The 22,023-nt window shown below is 35.7% G+C and overlaps 1 protein-coding gene across 1 annotated transcript in view; it reads left to right on the forward strand.

Moving 5' to 3' along the window:
• The first annotated feature begins 8,702 nt into the window (after positions 1–8,702).
• jupa (junction plakoglobin a) overlaps positions 8,703–22,023 on the forward strand; it is a 61,041-nt gene continuing 47,720 nt past the window's right edge. Inside the window, 1 exon segment of the mRNA NM_131177.1 lies at positions 8,703–8,788. The gene's annotated coding sequence lies outside the window, so the exon portion shown is untranslated.

A 22,023-nucleotide genomic window follows, 5' to 3' on the forward strand; every position in this document is an offset into this window, starting at 1 on the left:
GGCTCTACTTTCTACTTTGGGTGAAAGTATTTGACAATGTTTGTCGAAGAGGGAATCAAGCAGCATTTTGTTTCTATTTTTAATATTTTTTATGTTAATAGTTAAAAACTCATGCAAGAGGAAGCTGTCTGAAAGGGATGTCCGGGTGCTAACCCTATTGTATTCAAAAAACATTCAACCACAGCTGCTGAACTCACTGCAGAATTAAATGTGGAGTTCAACCCTCTTGTTTCCACTAAAACTGTTCGCTGGGAGCTTCATAGGGTCAATATACATGGCCAGGCTGCTATAGCCAAACCTTTGGTCACTCATGTCAATGTCACACGTCAGTTTCAGTGGTGCCAGAATTCATTCATTCATTCATTTTCTTGTCGGCTTAGTCCCTTTATTAATCCAGGGTCGCCACAGCGGAATGAACCGCCAACTTATCCAGCAAGTTTTTTTTGCAGCGTATGCCCTACCGGCCGCAACCCATCTCTGGGAAACATTCACACACACATTCACACACACACTCATACACTACAGACAATTTAGCCTACCCAATTCACCTGTACCACATGTCTTTGGACTGTAGGGAAAACCGGAGCACCCGGAGGAAACCCACGCGAAGGCAGGGAGAACATGCAAACTCCACACAGAAACGCCAACTGAGCCGAGGCTCACACCAGCGACCCAGCGACCTTCTTGCTGTTAGGCGAAAGCACTAGTTACTGCTCCACTGCTACGCCTGGTGCCAGAATGGTTAGATGAATATGAAAGTGAAGTTGAATATCTACCATGGCCTGCACAGTAACCGGATCTAAAAATGATTAAGCCACTCTGGAGTGTTTTGGAGGAGCGAGTCAGGAAAGTTTCAGTTTTGGGTGAACTATCCATTTAAGTGTGGAAAAAAATAATAGTTCAATTTAAATAAAGTGTAGCTGATCTGTTATTTGACATATTTTCATTGTTTTACTTGAGTACAAATTTAATTATCTGTACTTTGTCTGTATTTTTATATTAGGTTACTTTTTATTTCATTACATTACAATATAAAATATTGACCGTTTACTCCATGACTTTTCATAAATGTTCAGGAGTAATCTACAAGTTCTTTTAAACCACTCACAGATGCAATAGTGGTGTTTATAAAGAATCTTATCAGTTAAAACAGTTCATGAATCACACTTAAAGATTAACTCACTGATTCAAATGATACAATCAAATCAACGTCCCGGTTAATGACTCACTGATTCAAATGATCCTGTTTGAGTGAGTCTTAATGAAACTATAGTAAATTGATTCAAGTTTAGTCGAACCTTCTTTTGAGGATGTGACTGTCAGTTATCTGCTGCAAAAGTTCAAACTGTTTAACTTCACTGCATTAAAAAAACACTTATAACTGGTTTTATAAACTGAATATTATGCTCCAATAAAACAAATTTATAATCATACCATTTGTCTTCTGTTATAGCCCACAGTAACATTATAGCATGCTACAAAAAATGTTAACACATATTGCTGTATTTTTTGTGCTTTTTTTATTATTGTCAGCAGCCATTTACACACATTTATTGTTTGTTCACTTTTTTGATAAAAATTGTTCTATAAAAGGGTGATGCAGAGGCGCAGTAGGAAGTGCTGTCGCCTCACAGTAAGAAGGTTGCTGGTTCGAGCCTCGGCTGGGTCAGTTGGTGTTTCTGTGTGAAGTCTGCATGTTCTCCCTGCCTTCGCGTGGGTTTCCTCCGGGTGCTCCGGTTTCCCCCACAGTCCTAAGACATGCAGTACAAGTGAATTGGGTAGGCTAAATTGTCCGTTGTGTATAAGTGTGAATGAGTGTGCGTGTGAATGTTTCCCAGAGACGGCTTGCAGCTGGAAGGGCATCCACTGCGTAAAAACATGCTGGATAAGTTGGTTGTTCATTCCGCTGTGGCGACCCTGGATTAATAAAGGGACTTAGCCGACAAGAAAATGAATGAATTATTCTATAAAATGAATATATACTTTTTACTTTTAATACTTAATCCTTATGTCATGTTAGGGACATTTCAATCCTCTATGGGGTGCTGTTGAGTCTTAATTTGGCCACAACCTTCTCTGTGTTTCAGCAAATGGAATGATTTTGGTGCCAAATCTTATTTTGACACGTATTTTGGGAAAATGATTACGATGGACAAGAGAGCTTATGTGCTGCAATTTCAAGAAATAAACAACACCAGAAAATTAGGAAAAGATCGTCATCTGTTTGACAGCATACATGCTGCCAATCCTCACAACATACATATTATGCATTTTCACACAACACAAACAATTTACTAAAATGCGCTATATTTTCTCACAACACTTGCAAAAAACCGAACGCAATGGAAATGTTTCAAGGAGACCCAAAAACGTGACAGACACCAAATATTGCTCAGTGAATTTGTATGTAATCTTTGAAAGGTGAGTTTTTTGTTTGTTTATTTTAATATCCAGACTCCCTTGTTTTTTTTTTAGATTTTATTAGCCTAAATAGCCTACCCATAGTCACTTTTTTAGCTCCCCTTGAAACATTTGTGTTCCTTGCTATTTGAAAGTATTGTGAGAACATGCAGCATGTTTTATTAATTTGTTTGCGTTGTGTAAAAATTAAGTGCGTTTTATTCATTTGTTTGCATTGTGTTTATTAATTTGTTTGCGTTGTGTGAAATTAAAGTGCGTTTTATTATTTTGTCTGTGTTGTGTTTATTAATTTATTTTACATTGTGTGAAATCGTCATGTGTTTTATTAGTTTGTTTGTGTTGTGAGAAAATGCAGCGCGTTTTATTCATTAGTTTGCGTTGTGTTTATAAATGTGTTTGCGTAGTGTGAAGATATTGTGCGTTTTATTATTTTGTTTGTGTTATGTGAAAATGTAGCGCGTTTTATTCATTAGTTTGCATTGTGTGAAAATTCAGCACATTTTATTATTTTGTTTGTGTTGTGTTTATTAATTTGTTTACGTTGTGTGAAATTGTCATGCGTTTTATTAGTTTGTTTGTGTTGTGAGAAAATGCAGCACGTTTTATTCATTAGATTGCATTGTGTTTATAAATGTGTTTGCGTTGTGTGAAGATATAGTGCGTTTTATTATTTTGTTTGTGTTATGTGAAAATGTAGCGCGTTTTATTCATTAGTTTGCATTGTGTGAAAATTCAGCGTGTTTTATTATTTTGTTGGTGTTGTGTTTATTAATTTGTTTCCATTGTGTAAAGATGCAGTGCGTTTTATTCCTTTGTTAGTGCTGTGAAAAAATGCAGCACGTTTTTTAAAAAATGTGTTTGCGTTGTGAGTATTTGCAGCACGTGTGCTGTAAAACGGATGAAAATCTTTTCTCAATTTGCAGGCATTTTTGTAATTGCAAATGTTTTCCTAAATTACAGCACATTAAACTCTCTCAGCCACCGTACTACTTTAGTTGCCAGTACTACTGTAAAATTTACAAGTGCATTGTAAATGAATAATTACATTACAATATGTATATATATACAATATGTATATATGTGTATATAATATACAGCTGTAAAACTACAGTTCAGTTAGAATTGCTCATTAACTGTGCACTTATAAACTTCACAGTATTACTGGCAACCAAAATTGCAACAATTTACAATTTTTTTTTTAGTACCTACCCCTTTTTTATTTTACTTTTTTGCACAATAAATACATTAAGAAACATTTAAATCCTTTTTACATTTTTTATAACATTGCTTTTTTCCTCTATTGTAAAATGCTTTTTCATTAAAATGAGCCAACATTTATTTAAACATTCATTTATTTTATTTTCGGCTTCGTCTCTTTATTCATCAGGGGTTGCCACAGCAAAGTGAACCGGCAACTTATCTAGCATGTTTTACGCAGCGGATGCCCTTTCAGCCACAACCCAAGACTGGAAAGCACCCATACACACTCTTTCACACACATACACAGCAAATTTTGCTTATTTAATTCACCTTGTGCATGTCTTTGTACAGTGAGGGAAAACGAAGCACCTGGAGGAAACCCATGCGAACACGGGGAGAACATGCAAACTCCACACAGAAATACAAACTGATCCAGCTGGGATTGAAACCAGCGACTTTACTGTGAAGCGATCATGCTACACACTGCTTCACCGTGACGCCATTTACAACATTCTAAGTTAAAACGTACTTCAGTTCTTTTAATAAACCATATAAAACAAACATCTAATTGATTTTAAGCATCCATTGTGGTATCTTTGAGCTGAGAAACACCATGAACTGATCTCAAGCATCAATTGATTGCTGGAGTGAAAGAGCTCCTTGTTAGCAGGTCTTTGTTCCTGGTTAAGAGTCACAAAGCAGAAGCACTTTTTCAAACCAAAGTGACTGACAATAATTCAACATGAATGTTTATTCTTCTCATTTCTTGACTTCCTGAATTTGAGTCCATTGGTTTTGACTTCTGTTATTGTTACGGCTGTTAGCTCAAAGGAGTGGCTCAACCACACCTCTCTCCCTCCTCCACCTCTTTCTCGCTTATTACTCTTCCTCCTTTTCCTCTGAACTATGTTGTGCGCATCAGTAACCCGTAATCTGAATCACTCACTTCATAGCAATTAGGTCATTGAAAAATGCATCACGCTTCAAAGCCAAAACCAGCATTTTTTGAGAACCTTCTTAAAATGGGACAGATTTTTTTTATTTTGAACGAGTGAATCAGTGGGTTTTAATCTTATGGTAATAATATATAAATGCCATTGGTTCACTGTAAAAAAAAAAAAAAAGTTGAGACTCAACTTAAACCGAGTCAAGTGCAGTACTTGGGCTAAAGGTTGAGTTAACTCAACAATAACAACAACAAAAAGCTGCACAGCAAGTTGTTTTACAATTTTAAGTTGAATTTACAGTGTAAATCAGAATCAGTTAAACGTGTAAAAGAACTTTAAGATGATGAAATTAAAAATTTACTCATCATTTATTCATCCTTTATCTGTTCCAAGCTTTTTATGAGGTTTTTATTCTGGTTCAACAAAATAGAAGATATTTATGGAAACTAGTAGCCATTGATATTCATATGGGGAATAAAATGATACAGAATTGATACAGACTTTATTCCAAAATCCCTTTTATATTCAAGAGAAGAAAGAAACTTAAGCAGATTTGGAACAAATGCAGGTTGAGTAAAAAACAAAACCTTAATTTTTGGAGTGAGCTATCCCTTTGTTGTTTTTTTATGATAATATTTTTATGATATTTTTTTCTGTGTTTTTACACCTTCAACTGATAGGATTGTAGTGAGTCTAGACAAGATAGCATGGGAAGCCGAGTGAAGGAAAGAATCTGCACAGGACCTCAAGGTGGGAATCAAACTCAGGTCATCGCGAACACTGGAGTGCCATGTGTCGGCACACCAACAACTACACAACTACACAATTGTTCTCCACACAGGGGGTGGAGTGGAGAGACCCTCTTCAGATAATTTTAATGCACTTTGGGGGGATTTAAATTATAGTTATTCACTGCTTAAAGACACTTACTGTTAAACAGGTTACGGATTTTTACTGTAGCATTTTTAACATTTTTCTTACCATTGAAATGATTGACATATTTAAGAGTGTAAACAATGATTGCGATATAAAAGGGCACATTACTTACTACTTAATTATTATTTATAGTACACGTTTCTTTGTATTTATCTTTTATCTATCTTGTACTTATTTTTGGTAAAGTTAATGAAAATACAGTAAGTCACTTATTGGTAGGCCCACACGGAATCTGCGTGCGCAGATTTTCAGCCCATCATCATAGAGTCTATTTATTTAGTTTTGTGTAAATTTATATTTATTCAGTTTTTAAATTAATGTCAGTAGTATAACTCACTAATTTGAAAATGTTCTTATGATTTACTTACAATACAGTCTGTAAAGTGATAATTTCTGTCTTTTAGTAGATTTATGGTGTGAGAGACTTGCTTTGTTTACTAAATAAATGGATCTAATAGGATTTGCATTGTCACCATTAAATATGTTTACAAAAATAAGTAAAAAGTGTATTATTTTTTATTTAACATGGTAAGTTTTTAGTGTACAATACGGTAATTTCGCATAAATTCACAGATTTTTCACAATATTCTGCACAGAAAAAGCAAAAAAAATATGTCTGCAGATGTCTGGCCCTACTTATTGGTAACTCACAGTGCATTTACAGTTAACAAGCACAAAGTTGAATTTTAATAATGCATTAATAAATGTTGAAATTAACGGTATTCTTCATCCTTGTATTAAATAAAAAATTTAGCCATCTATGTTGAGTGAAATAAGTTTAAAATCAACTAGTCACTGCAATATAGTGAAGTATGGTATTACTTTTCATTTGTAAGGTTTCTTACAACATTCTTGCCTTTCTGTAAATACATTCAACAATTCAGTTCATCAAGCAAATAAATTCAAAGAAGTAGATTTTTTCCTTTTTTTTTTGTAAATATATATTTCATCTAAAGAAAGTTACATTTGTCAAGTTGATGAACTGAAACCAAATTGAATACAAAACTGATTGCAATATATGGTATGTGGTGTCATTATATGGAAACATTTCATGTTTAATAATGTTTAACTTTTTAATAAAGCAACAAGCCTGCTTTTGGCTCAAATTTAAAGAATTGTGAGTATAATTTTATTCTACTGAGATTTAAAGAGATTTTAACGAGTACTGAGTCAAGTAATTAAATTACAGACAAAGCTATTATAAAAGTAATTTAAAAATATTTTAATTATGTAATTAAGTAATTAAATACTTTTTAAAAGTAACTTACCCAACACTGATAGCCACAAACATTGGTATTGAGAAGTCATTACATTGCCATCAAAATTGTTGTTAAAAAACTGATTTAAATATGCTAATGAAACTGACATCACACTCTTGACAATGTTCTGATTTAATGTAAATTACAAGCCAAAGATTAACTTTCTATTTTCACTCATTACTAATAACATTACTGCCTAAACTGAATTTAAAATTATATTAAAGTTAATTAATTCCTGACTACAACTTATGTCCTGAGACACTTTACTGTCAAAACATTTTGTTTTTTATTTTGGAAGCTATTAATTGTGATTATTCTTTACCCGCACTAGAATAAATACAATAGGATTCTGACACCTTCAGCTTGGTGTTGGGTAAACCAATTTTATTTTTTTAATTGATTTATATACTATGGAACATATACACAAAATGTAACCGATTTCACTTAGACTGTGTGTAGTAGCCTATGAAGGTATTTGATCCCTGACAAGTGCATCTTTAGAATAAAACCCCTTTCCAAATAGATTGGATAAGTTTACAGTTTAAGAGTTGATAAGAAGATCATCATGATTGTCTGAGAACTGAATGAGTCATGACGCACAGCCTTGTATGGCGTAATGCAAAGGTGTGTCTGCTGATGTAGGAATATGCCCTACAGGTAGAAGATCTCACTGCTTACAAAAACCACTTATTTATGGCAATTCTACCCTGTTAAAATTGTTGTGTTAAAAATACCCTAACAAATAACCCAACTATATAGGTTATTATAGCACCTTCCCAACTATGGGTTATTTTAACTTAATACATTGGGTTATATAATTTAACCCAATGCATTGGGTTATTTTGATGAAATGTTATTTTTGCCATTTTGGTATTATTGCTACAATTACTATTGATTTAATAGTTATGGCTGGGTAAATAAACAAACGTGTTGATGGAGCAGAATATGGAGTTCTGTGTGCTGTATAGAGGCTGTCCAGCAGCTGCAGCATGCTCCACTCAGTGTCCACAATATATTTTAACCACTTCCAAACGCTTTTAAATGATCTCTTCTAGTCTTGAATGGTGAAATGGATATAAAAACCACGACACAAAGAGGTGATTTATAAATAACAACAATATTATTGCGTTACAGCGTAAATAAACTTTATAATGCAAAAACAACATTACGCACGCATTAATACAGCTGTTTCGTGTCAGTTAAATCAATTGACTGCTGGAATTCAAATTTTTAACCCAACAGGTTGAGTTATAAAATAAATAACCAAATAAAGGTTAATAACCCAACAAAGCACCAAATATTTAACTCAACCATTGGGTTAAATAAATAACTCAACTTTTTTTTTTTTTTTTTTTGAGTGGGACAAGCATAAATCTTTACATAAAAAACGACAGTGAAATCTTTATCAGTCATTACTGATTAGACAAGAAAGAAAGAAAGAAAGAAAGAAAGAAAGAAAGAAAGAAAGAAAGAAAGAAAGAAAGAAAGAAAGAAAGAATCAGAAAATAAGCAACTGTTTCAACCCCTGTTCTATAAATGCTATATTTTATATGACTACAATAATTTATTACAGTTATAATATATATTATGTGATTATATTTTTACTGTATACATTTATTGCTTGTGTTGTTTTGACTTATTGTATGCAAACAGATCAAAGAAAATGAAAAAAAAGCTTTTGTGCTAATTTATGCTATGCCTAAATACGAGGGTTTTTAGCCTACTTTTTAAATTACGCACAACCAATGTGACCGATGAGATTTTCAGCGTAATCCCGAGTGTTTATCCGGGAGTGTGGGTGAGAGAGTGGGGAGGTGTGGGTTTTGGGTTTTGGGTGTGGTGCGGGACTCGTATAGTATCGGGGGGCGGAGCTTTGGAGACTTTGCCCTCTCCTTCTAACACACATTGTTCAGCCTCATCTGAATGCAGGAGAAAGTGTCGCACTCCCTGGAACTCTGCTGTGGGGAAAACTAAAAGAGTCTTGGATCGCTGTCAGCAGCAGTGTTTGGAGACGAGTGTTTAAAGGTAAACTAAAATCTAACTGTATATATGTATAGAGTTATTTATTAATGACTACGCTTGCTTTCTTTTATGTTCGCGTGTGGACGATGTTCAGTTAAGCTTTATAATGTTAAGCTAGTTTATAACATTGATTGAAAGGGCAGCCATTAATTCGCACGGAGATCTCTTGGGAAAGTGGTGTATTGTGGAGATCTGGGTTGTTGGTGTTGGTTTACCTACCTGTACGACGTTCGACCAACTTCCGTGTGTCGGGTTACAGCTGATCAAAACTTAAAAGCGTTTATTCAGCTTTAAAACCACTGTAAAGCTAGTACTTGTTGTTTTCGTACACAGCACAGTGTATAAACATTTCGCTGTATGTTAGGGTAGTGTATACCCAACAAAGAAACATAACCCCCCACACTTTCAAATGTCAACAGTTGACATTTTAACATGATTAATAATAGCTGCGTCCCAAATCGCATACTTATGCACTATTCTACGCCATTTTGTAGTATAAATAGTGTAAGTAGTGTGTTCACACTGAAAACTCTTAAAATAATAAGTGCACTTTAATTACCCGGATGATGCACTCATTCAGCCGCTAAAATGAAGTGTGTATTGATGGACACTTCACGCACTCAACGACCGCAGGTTTGCTTACGTAGCGAAAGGGGCGGAGCTATCGGACGCACATGTTGGATAACTTTATTTATTTTGGATGGAGAAAGCAAAATTCTCCTACGAGAGTGATTATATCGCCTCCCGATGGTGAATGCGGCAATACTCACGATAGGTATTATTTGATAATTCGGTCGTTTATTTCACTAATTTGGCAACTGTCAAACGTCATCAGGGAAACGGTTTGAATTTCCGTTTAGTAAAAAAACATTAGTGTGCCATTTGGGACAAGACTACATACATGTACTATCCTGTTGAGTGTGTAAGTGCATAAGTACATAGTGCATGAGTGCATAGTGTATAGTGTGCCATTTGGGACGCAGCTATTATCTCGATGACAGACCAACTTATATTTTATAAACTAATACACATTTAAAGTTTAGGTAGGCTTCATAAGAAATGGGCTTCTTTCTGAGGTAAAAACGCTGTCATTATTTACTCACCCTCCTCATCGAAACTTGTAGGACGTTCTTTCCTCCGTGGAATACAATGGGAGATGACAATCTCTGTTATTTTTACTTTGCTTGAGAGAAAAAAAAACATTGAAAACCGTTTAAAGTTTAAGTCATTCTGAAACGTCAACTTTAAAACTAACTTCTAGCTCTGTTTCACAACACAATTAATCTTTTGCTGCATCAATTAAAATCCAAAACAGATTAAAAAAAAAAAAAAATTTAGATCAAAAATCTATGATAACATGATAAACAATGACTTTTTTTGCTGTTTTTAAAGCAGTGAATATATGTTTTTGTTTCCTCAGTAAGGACGTTTGGAGTCAATCTCAAAACTTTGAGTTGATCTCAAAACTTAGCTATTTGATTGTTACGTATGTGTTCGACGTTTATACATTTTCTTCATCCTTTCAAAGCATATAATATGACAGTTTTTAAGAGAACTTTCCATTTAATCCATAAATAATGACTACTTTCTAATAAGATTTTGTATGTAATTGCTATTATTAACTGTTATTATTGTGTAATGTTAAACTGGAGTATAGAAAGCAAACACATTATTAATATTTACAGTTAAAGTCAACCCTCCTGAATTATGAGCCCCCCTGTTTATGTTTTCTCCATTTTCTGAGAGATGATTTCAACACATTTCTAAACAATAGTTTTAATTAATGGTAATTATGTTAACTAGGCAGGTTAGAGTAATTAGGCAAGTTATTGTATAACAATTGTTTGTTCTGTAGACTATTAAAAAAATAGAGCTCAGAGGGGCTCATTTTAACCTCAGAATGGCTTTTAAAAATTTTAAAACTGCTTTTATTCTAGCCGAAATAAAACAAATAAGACTTTCTCTAGAAGAAAAAAATATATATTTTCAGACAAACTGTGAAAATTGCCTTGCTCTAGTAAACATCATTTGGAAATTATAAAAAAAATAATTCAAAGGGGGGGCTAATAATTCTGACTTCAACTGTATGTGTAGGTGAACTGTTGATAACTATTGGTTCTGCCTCACCTGCAACCCCTTGTGAGACCTTCTGTGACTTATAAATTTAAACAAACTGTGGTATAGACCCTGGTGAGATGTTCAGAAAAGTATAAACTAAGTTTACATTTATAATAAAAAAAAAATATGTAGCTCCTTTGGTTGATTGAGGAAAGGTGTTTTTATATCCGCACATTTGTTTATTTTAACGGTCCCTATATTGTTTACCACGCTACTTTAAATATTCGGTCTGAAATCACATTTAAGTATGACTTCAAAACAATGTTAGAACTATTTAATTTACTGTAAACAGTGTTGCACTTTGACATTCGTTGGCTTTTAATATGATTCACTATCTAAAAAGTTGCAAATAATACTTTTCTTAAACGATATCATGAAGCACAAAGACAGAATGTGCGAATATAAAACCAATCTCTGGGTGTTATGTTAGTGCATGTGTCAGGGTGGGGCTGTACCATGTTTTATTTACTTCCCAACATTAAGACCAGCCTAAAAGCTAACATATCCTTAATGCTTTCATTCTGAAGAGATACAATCGTTTCTTTTTTTCTTGTGGTTTCTACTTGAGTAGTTTGAGAGTTTAGTGTCAAAGAAATTATGTTCTTAATAAGGAAATAACGTTCTCCGAGATACACCCTTTCCTGTTTGTCTGGTTAGCAGGGAAGCAGAAAGTCATGTCCCCCTTCAGTGACTTATCTCTTAAGGAAGCAGCTAAATTCAGCTAAATTAAATGACATGGATTTAACCAGCATTACAGTGTCCAGTTTTGGGCCAATTGAATTCCAGTTGGATTTTGGAGAACCTAAACATGCCCAACTGGCACAGAGAAAGAGGATGATTGGGATGCAACGAAACATCTATTTAATCTCACTTACAAAATGTGAAGTAAATCTGGACAGATGAAGGAGCATATGATGATCTATTTATATATTTTTATGGGTCAGTTGTGGTTGATAGTAACACAGACAGGATGTGGCATTTGCTCTTTGTGGGAGTTCCTGAGTTGTGCACATTAGTAGTGGAGTCAGGAGCCAGCTGGTTGCTTTACTGACTGACTGGCGCTGGTTTTAGGATGAGATTTACAGCATTTGGGCTCACACATAGCCGTTAATCCCCCTACAGGCACAAATCCCTGATATTGTCCTACATTAGGACAGCAAGGGGCAGCGTGATCCCCTCTTTATAAATACACTTTCAGAGGGCACAGAGAAGATTACCCATAAGCACCATTCCCTGGATGTCCGTTTGCTTTAATTTGACAGATTTGTTAGATCAGTTAGCATCTTTATCTTTTTCCATTTCTGTCTCTTTACCTTTCTCTATAATTTATGTCTGTTGCATTTGATGGTTGTGATCTCAGCATATGCGTCACAGGCCGTTCCTTCACACACTCACGCCATATCTGTAGTCCCTAATGTGTCATGTATCTTTAATGAAGATCCGAAGCTATATGAAATCTGTGGTGAATGACCAGCTGGCTCAGATGGATAAGATGGTCTGATGGCTCTGCACAGAGCCAAGCCATTTGCTATTTAAGTCTTTTAGACGTTAATTGATTTATAAACCTGAAACTAGATGTAAAGTCCATTTTACATCATGGGGTCATAACTATGAGGTTAATATAATATACATTTGAAATTTATGATAATAGAATAGTCCGTATTAACAGTGAATACAATTATGGCTCCTTTCAACTGACTGTTACAGTACGGTACGGTTTGGGTCAGTATGGGTCACCTTTATCAGGCTTGCGTTTCCTCTACCAAGGGTACCCTTTTGGTAGGCGTGGTGTATGACAGAAAGTTTCAGTCACGTCATTCTCGCTCGAGCAAATGTCTACAACAAAGCTGTACGGGTCGCTCGCATATTATATGAAAAGCACTTCTCACAAATCAGATGCTTTACACACATAAATACTTGTTTATAAATGTTTATTACTAACCTTTCTATGAACAGGATTTGATTATTATAACTGCAGATCAATGACAAAGCGAAATGGCCTACTGTTACGACTGTAATTATATGAAATAAATAAATAAATAAATGAACATATACGAACACATACAGCCCTTTACAGTCTCCGATATGTTACCAACTACATAAAAACTACACACAGCATCGTCCTTATTTTAGTTCAAAACAACACAAAATATAGCCTACAGTCAGTGAAAACCTCTCATCTGTAATCTTCTGGAGCACATGTAGACCTGTTAAAGAGTGAATTGGTCATTCCCAATTTATATTAGTCCAAAAGATGATGATAAAAAGTAAAAAAGGCAGTTTGTTCACGTTTGCTGAAGAAATAATGTACTCATTTTTTCCTGCTTCTCCATTTTTTCCTGCTTCACTCTGGCGTTTGTCAGTGTCTGACAGGATCGGGTTTCAAAAGCATGTCAATAATCAAGCACACTTTATTATCATCAGCTCAAGAAGTTCGTTATTTCAGATATAGACGCGCGGCGAGCGCAAGCAAGAAAGCGAAAACGCTCGCGCTTCAGACTGGCTTGTAAAAAAAACTAAGGGGCACAGAGTAAATCAACTCTTCTTTTTGGCGTTGTGGCTGTTCATCAAGACGACGACAAGGTTTGTTTGAGCCTGGATCGACCGTGCCTTGTTATTATATGTATATATAATTCCGCTGTAATCTCTGGGCTGTGTGTGTATTTTAAACATGGCAGGTTTTTTGTTTTCATTCTGGCTTGTTGCGTAAGCGAATGACATATCTCTGTAAATCTAGCTCCCCCTTTTGGGACCCTTTCTCGTGTTTGGTACCCTCTCGAAAGGGTGCAGAAAAAGTGGTATGGTTCGGTATGCCTTTTGATAGTGGAAACGGCCACAAAAGCGTACCAAACCGAAGCGTACCGTACTGTTCCACTTAGTGGAAACAGGCCATTATAATGCTAATCGGTCATAATATAACAGTTGGAATCATTTTCAGATTTTTTTTGGCTAATGAACCAAAAAATTATTAAAGTTATGGCCCCTTTCCACTAAGTGGTACAGTATGATATGGTTTGGAACACTTTTTTATCGACGTTTCTGCTGTCAAAAGGTACCAAAAAGCGAACCGTTACATAGCACTTTTTAGGTTTTAGGTACCCTTTCCAAGGAGAATACCATTAGTGCCCTTTTGGTAGTGGAAAAGCAAGCCTGATAACCCATACCCAAACCAACCCCTACTGTATTATATCACTCATTGGAAAGAGCCATTAGTAAGAACTCACCCAATTTATAGCTAAACTGCATCTTAGACTTCTGAGAAACCTGTGACTTTTTAGATCTGTAAGTGTATTTGGTGTGAGCATGTAAGATATGCTGCTGCTGTATAAACAGATAGACAGGTGGTGCTTTCTTGTATGGTATCCCTTTCTTGTATAAAGACTTTAAAAAAAATACTGGTAAATTGCTATATAGAGGCCATACATGAACAGGCCCTTTAAAAAAAGAAGTTGTTGAGTGTTTAACCAGTTAATGGTCAGAAGTCTGCTGTGTGTGAATGCAGGGGGAAGGAATATTGCCGATATGATCATACAAGTTCAGAACGTGCTGATGTGAGATGCCTGCTCATTCTGATACAGATGACACTTTTGCTCAGTGCTGTTTATGAAAATAAAAGCCATTGAATTCTTTGTCCAGAGACATTTAGCTGTTGCTTCCTAATCAGAAAATGCGTGTATGTTTATAGTGGAAAAATGCTCATGATAAACCACTTTGGATGCTAGCTATATTTGACCATTATAGGATTTATGTGTTGTCTTTGTTACAAAAGCTTAAAGTTTAAAATACAAATGAAACAACGACAAGGATGTACCCCTTCGTGTTTACAAATGCAAACGCAGCAGTTCAAAGATAATTTTTGGTTAATTCAGTCAATCTTCCAATATGGAATTGGTGTCTGAATTGTGCGTTTTTGGAAAAAATACAGAACATTCTTGCCTGTGTGAACAGTGCTTTTTTTTATATTTACTAGTAAAGTAGTTTCAGTAATTTTATGGATATTTACTGGTTTCACAGTGTGAATGGGGCAACCCAGGCTCATTCTGAAAACGTAGTCTCGCGGACGTTTCTGGAGACCGCGGAATACGTCCCGGCAGGTACGTACGGCTGCAGTTTTTGTTTTTGCGAATCCGCGAGAGGCCGCTGTGTGCGCTTTTTCGCATCTCAAACGCCTCTCGCGAGTGCAGTTCGCGCCCGCGCTGTTCTCGCGTGAACCCACCAGAGGCCACTGTCCGACTGACCGGATGATTGACTGCGTGACCAGCCAATCGGCTGACCCGCCCTCTTCCTTCCCTAAACCCAACCAATTTTACCGATTGACCCGCCTGCCCGCTCGCTTCCCTAAACCCGAGCAACAATTTACAAAAGCCGTCCAAAAAAAGAAAAGCCCTGATTTTTTTTTTTTTTTTACCGCGTTTTCGGATTTCACCACGTTCTCACCCTGTTATGAAACTCGTTCACTTAATTTTTGGGATTCTGTTTTTGTCTTACCTGATTTCTGGAACCGCTCTTCCCCGGATTCGAAACCGATCGCCGTGGTCAACTCCTCTCTGGATCTCAACCCTGCCGACTTACACGATGAGCTGAGTGGACAAACGGGTTGCAGCGAGAAAGCCCTCCACAAGGAGGCAAGCGGTCGGCCGGCCGGCAAGCGCGAAAGGGAACAGCGTCACACCGCCCTGTAGCGTTCGCTTGAAAAAAATAAATGCAGCCGTACGTACCTCCCGGGACGTATTCTGCTGTCTCCAGAAACGTCCGCGGGAATACCTTTTCAGAATGAGCTTGGGTTGGAATGGGGCCAATGACGGTAGAATCAGCTTTTCTTGTATAGTGGATGATTTGATTCCAAGCTGTTTATGACCTATCACTATTATTTTAAGCCTCATTTACACTACAAGCGACTCATAGCGGCAAATCGACAGGCGACCGTTAATTCCAACGAAGAGAGAGCGACTCTGTCTACTCGAGCGACAGTGATCGTTAGCGACTAGGTGGGCATATCAAGCAACGCGGAAAAAAATCCTTCAACTTCATTTTTTTTTTTTAAATTTGCGTGTTTATTTTACAGGGACAATACACTTGACATTGTTATACAAAGATAACCGATGTTGTGTACATAGGGCATATAGCATAAAGCTAATTTGCAGCCCTTGTCCCTGGTTAGGCTTTACATAAAAAAATAATAATAAAATAAAAATAAAATAAAAAAATAATAATAAAGAAAACCGGCAAGAACAAAACACAATACAGCAAACATGTACAATATTTACAGAGCCATAAACATAAGATGCAAGTCCATATGGATAAAGAGAAATGTAAATGGGACCAACCTGAAAGAATAACGCTTAATGTTCACATTGCTGTAAAGATTTCAACCATTCTTTCAGTTTTACAGAAAAAACTGGAAGTTCTGATTGTAAATACAAATGAATGACTTTCTTGAGCGACAGCCATTAGGAGCACCAGTAGACCTCACATGATCCTCTCTCAGCTCGCTCGTAGGCCGGTTGTATTCTTAGTGCTGTTGACTGACACAAACCTGCGTTTGCAGCAGATTTCATCCCAGAGCGACAGGCAGCTACAAAATCGTTGCTAGTGGGAATGAGGCATTATTTCAGGTGTTCAGTTCAATCTGCATCAGCGACGTCAAAGCCCTGTACTTCTAGTACTGTACAAAGTGCAATAAGAGAAGAGATGTAAGTCTTTCTGCTTTCCTAGCAATAAGAACAAACATTAGTTGTACCATAAATTTTTCCAGATATAAGGGAAACTGACAGACCAACATGTTCTTCCTCAAATAAGCTGGAATTTTCTCCCTCAGTGCATGGCAATAAGATCATGACAAGTGTCAGCATGTTTGTTTACATCCTTCCAAGAGGTGTGGATTTACTTCAGTATCTAACATTATTTTTTATTGCTCGGTGACTGAAAATTGAAACCAAAAGCTGCACAGTTTTGCATTTAAATCACCATTTTAATTTCTGAGTTGTGGATTCTGACTCGTGTTGCGATTAAAAATGTCAACAGGCAGCAACAGTAGCTCATCAAGTGCAACATTGGATGTCTTCACTACAAAATGCCCTACTCATCAGTGAAATAGTTTGAATATTTTAATTAACGTAAATCTTTCATGGATTTTTTCTACATATTTGAGTAATATACATAATTTGCATTATATAATACAAGTTCTTTTAAGTATGATTTACAGTTAATTACCTCTCTCTAGGATCTTTTGCAGTTATCTGAACTCCATGTGGTCAGTTCAGCTCTCATAAAATATTAACAAAGGCCTCCTCAGATGACAGTAAACACTGAGACACCAGCGCAGACCTACTGAATTAACACTGAGCAGTCACAAAGGAGCATAGTAGGCTCTCTGTCTCCTCCTCCTTCTCCTTTTTTATATTGAATGGAATCTAGGGAGTCGAATTGCACTCAATATAAAACTAACCTCAGACCCCCATATCCTGTCAGACAGAGTGAGAAAAGCCAGTTTAACATTGAATCACATGAATAATTGAATATTTCTATGCTGGAAGAGGGAAGTTGTAAACCTCAAAGTTCCAAACGTGTAAATTAAGTGTGATTTCATCCGTGTAACTACAGCATCTGGGTGTGAAATAATAAAATTAATGATATGTGTCGTACGTTTGTGCATCAAGACCACTGTTCCAGCTTTTGCTCAGCGTGAGTCAAAAATTGTGGGAGGTTCTGGGCATGTATCATCAAGACAGAACATCTCCACTCCTTAATCCAGAACTAGGGAGGTGTAGAGTAACCAGGGAGAGGTGGAGAAAGGGGCTGTTCAGGGAATTTTCGCACACCAGAGACACAATCTCAGGGTGATAAATAATCGTTCTGAAGAGGCCTCTATTCAGTTCTGCTTGGCCGTGAAGCACAATCCCAAAGTTCTTTGTAGTAGTTTATTTGTTCTCGGTTGACCCCTATGAGCTGCATCAGCATTTTCAGCAGCACTTTCAAGGCCAAAACCACTTGTTTGTTTTCGCTGGAACTTACAGTGCTTGCAAGTCACAACAAGAATATGATGAAATCAACATTCATATGTGTTTTCAAAACTCATGTTCTTAATCTTTTTTTATGATCAATCTAAAATGAATGTGTTTTATTTTTCAAATCATGCAAGCATTCAGATCTGCCTTCATTTAGTCAACAATCTATTAAATTAACTAAATAGATATAGTTCTGCCAAAACTAATTGCCATCATTCACTTACTATTCATTTGTTCAAAAATTATTTGTTTCTTCTGTTAAACACAAAAAAAGACTTATTTAAAATAATGCTGGAAAGCATGTCAATATATGGTGTCCAGGCCCGTAGCCAGCCTGCTGAAAGGGGTAGTTCTTTTTTTCTCAAAAAGTGGACTTTTTTTGCAGGTATTCGTCTCAATTTCTTTTTAATTACTCGATTTAATTTAGATTTAAATGCTGTATTTTAGTGTCTTTTTAAGCACTTTTTGATTAGCTGAATTAGCTTGTCAGATGGTCATCATAACCACACTTTGATGTACCAAAAATATTTCCTAAAGATTTATATTTTTAAAATACTAATTTATTTTGATCATATTATGATATTCATCATGGAAAAAAGGTTTAAATTAAAAACTGTAGCCTATTGTCATTTATTAGGCAAATTACAAACTTGCCTGCATATTCAACTTCCCTCAGTCAAAATTTGGCCATTGAATAATAAAAATTGTAAAAGCAATAATGATAACTTAGATTGTCTAAAATTTTCTAGCCTCTCTTGTAAATATGGCTCATGAAAATATTTGCTGGCAATTAGCATTGGCCAAAACTGATTAGCTGAAGTCACACCGAAGCAACAGAGTAATCGGCTTGGTCTTAAATACTTTTTAAATGAGATTTTTTTTTACTATTTATGATGGCATAGCAGTCAAAATAGGACAAATGAGCTCATATATAAGACAATTTCTGGACCGTTATCAGCGAGGGCTGGGTCTTCCCAAATACCCGAACCCCCCTGACTACGGGCCTGGTGGCATAAAACATTCTTCAGAATGTCTACTTTTGCGTTTGACTGTATTAAGGAACTAATTAAAAGTCAATAAATGATGACAGAGTTTTCATTTTTGGGTGAATTTTTGCTATATTCCTTTATTATTCCTAAAGTTTTTATCTATAAATTACGATAATCTGTCTCACTCCGAGTCTGGGTTGTACAGTACAATACAAAAGAAAAGTCTGTTATGTTGTTGGGAATGAACTTGTATTAAAATTAAGCTAAAAGCTAATTTTAAAAAAATATTATTTAGAATTTTATTTATGATTATGCTACTTCTGAAACTGTTTAAATTATTTTCATATTATGGCTGATAATAAATACCTAATATATAAAGTCTGTTTTACTGTATAGTCAGTTGTTTTTTAAAATGCCCTAGAGGAATAGTTTGCCCTATAGTTTGAGTTTCTGTCTTCTGTTGAACACATTTATTTATTTATTTATTTACTTTTTGCCCTCATAGTTCACTGACAAGTTGTGCACAGTAAATCAGCTCACATATTAAGTAAAAGATGTTTGAATAAAGGGTGCATTACTTGATTTTAAAAAAAATGCTGGAATCAAACACTATCTACTATCAATGATTACTTATTGAACATCAACGTTGAGCAACTGAAATTAAAACGCACAGTGTCTAAAACGAACTTCACTTTCTTATAAAATAGTAAAAATAACTCACACTTTTGTAAACAAAATAAATTGTATGTTTTAATTCAAAATTAAAATTTGTAAAATAAAATTCAATATTTTTCATATTTATGGTAGAAAATAAGCAGGATCTCTTCTAAATAAAATAACTTTTCTATATCCTGTAAATCAGTTTTTCTCAACCACGTCCTGGAGGCCCACCAGCACTGCACATTTTCCATGTCTCCTTAACCAAACACACCTGATTCAGATCATCAGCTTATTAACAGAGACTGATAGACCTGTAATGGCGTTACAGACAAATAAGACATCCAAAACATGCAGTGTTGGTGGTCCTCCAGAAACGTGGTTGAGAAACACGGCTGTAAATAATATTTTAAACAGTGTATTTCTTGCATCTTCTGTAAACAAATATTTTAATTTAAATAATAATTTTGATGTAAGAAAATATGCTGTCTCAAGGCATCTCTGGCGCAGCTTCCAACCGTCAATGTAGTGCAAAGTAACACAATTGTATAAAACAAAGCCTGCTAACATGACTCCACATGCTGTAGGGAAAGTAATTGAAAAAAATGTACCTAGAAAAATTAGATCAATTATTGGTTCTGAATGTCGATTTTGATTAATCGCCCAGCCCTAACATTACATATTACAGTGAAGATTTTTTCAACCCATTTCTAAACAAAATAGTTTTAATAACCAATTTCTAATAACTGATTTATTTTATCTTTGCCATGATGACAGTAAATAATATTAGACTTGATATTTTTCAAGACATTTCTTTACAGCTTAAAATGACATTTAAAGGCTTCTCTCGGTTAATTATGTTAACTAGGCAGGATAGGGTAATTAGGCAAGTTATTGTATAACGATGGTTTGTTCTGTAGACAGTCGAAAAAATATATATAGCTCAAAGGGGCAAATAATTTTGACCTTAAAATGGTTTAAAAATAAAAAATAAAAACTGCTTTTATTATAGATGAAATAAAACAAAAAGACTTTCTCTTGAAGAAAAAAATATTATCAGACAAACTAAAATTTTTCTTGCTCTGTTAAACGTCATTTGAGAAATATTTATAAATATAAAAAAGGGGCTGATAATTCTGACTTCAACTGTATATTGTACATCCCTGCATTTCCAGTTCTTCATTCTTACTGCTCTAAGTCCAGTTATTCTTAACTCTCCATAAAGCAGTAGCCTAATTCCGTCTAGTCTCTCATCAAACATTAACCAGGTCCTGAGGTAAACTTGCTCAAGAATGGTGTAGTATTCTTCCAAATCTTTTCAGGTTTATCCAGTTCCAGCAAGGTTTCCCTCAGGACATCTCAGATCCATAAAATATTTAAGAACTGTCACTTTGGCTCAGTTGTGCACTAGAAACCCATGCATCTACCTACGATCAAGGCACCTTCTTTCCTTTCTGAGGATGTAATGGCACAATGGGCTAAAATCATTACATTCATTGGAACCACAGATGCTGTAATGAACTTGATTCATTCTATTTGCAGTGACTCATTTTAAAAACTATGACGAAACTTACTCTTCAGAATGCTGGTGAAGTGTTGTAAACTCTGCCTGTGTCTCAGATAACGCCCCACTTACAGTTAAGTGCCTTTGCTAATGACGAGAAACGTCTTACAATAACACGAATTGTTACTGATAGTCCATCAAGCCACAGGCAGTCAAACAGCTGCCCACATTCAGTCAAGTGCTCTATTCAGTAGGAATGACCCCTTTCATCTCAACTGGCCTAAAACAGAAGAGGGATTATATTATCTTGGATGTTTGAATATTTACATGATACTGGAAACTGGACTTTCCCACTGTTCAGAGTCTCTCTTATAATATCAGAGTCTCTCACATATCTCTCAATCTATCACATCGAACTGAAAGGAGACACAAGGATGCAGCGAGCAGACAGACAGTGTTCGCTAATGCCTTGTCTCTTCCGGTTTGTGTTAATCTAAGCATTTATTGCGAATGACACCCGCGACTAAATACCTATCATTTGGCTTTTAAAGCATGATAGTGGAATAGTCAGGATTATATGCAGCACTATGTTGGTAACACAGATTTGTAGATTATCCACTCTAAAACAGAATTGTTTTAAATGCTTAACCCATGCTTGGTTTTTACCGATTTCACGAGTTCACACTTGCAGTTGTTTAAGTATAAGGCATATTTGGTGTGCTGTCCGGGGAGAGGGCTCTGAGCTCGGGGAGACACTCCAACTCGAGTTATTCCCCTTATCAGGAAGCAAAGAGGAGTTGGGATTCGAGCAAAGTATCTAGCCCGGCCCCAGAACGCTACCCCCGGGAATGTAATGCTTAAGAGGTGAGATGCCGGGGTGGTGGAGGGATACTAAAGTCGTGAGATGCTGCAGGTAGGACAGCTTTGGTATATATGTAGGGGTTTGTACAAGAACTGATTTGA

Source organism: Danio rerio, chromosome 11, assembly GCF_049306965.1.
Source record: "Danio rerio strain Tuebingen ecotype United States chromosome 11, GRCz12tu, whole genome shotgun sequence".
Taxonomy (NCBI): Eukaryota; Metazoa; Chordata; class Actinopteri; order Cypriniformes; family Danionidae; genus Danio; species Danio rerio.